This window comes from Mchenga conophoros, linkage group LG5, assembly GCF_057382185.1.
Source record: "Mchenga conophoros isolate Kocher_MC1m ecotype Shallow Benthic linkage group LG5, M_conophoros_male_GT1.1, whole genome shotgun sequence".
Taxonomy (NCBI): domain Eukaryota; kingdom Metazoa; phylum Chordata; class Actinopteri; order Cichliformes; family Cichlidae; genus Mchenga; species Mchenga conophoros.
In genome coordinates, this window is record NC_140530.1 from 1718481 (window position 1) to 1718772 (window position 292).

A 292-nucleotide genomic window follows, 5' to 3' on the forward strand; every position below is an offset into this window, starting at 1 on the left:
TACTCTTCGGAGGAGGAGGGGCCTGCTCTCTGCACAAATGATGGGAAAGCGTCAGTTATGAGTTTCACTTCAATAAGCTGCTGCCTGTGTTGTCGACGCGGTGTTTACTCCTCGGATACTGTAATTCTGAAATTTCTCGCTGTCTGTCTGAATGTAATAGAAAAGCCAGCCGGATGGAAACGCGCTGTAAATATAGTTGGACCGAAGCCTGTCAAGCCTGCGATACGTGTTTGGCACTGATGTTATTTAGCCTGGGGCTAATGTGGGATACCTGTGTGTCTGTGTGTGTTAG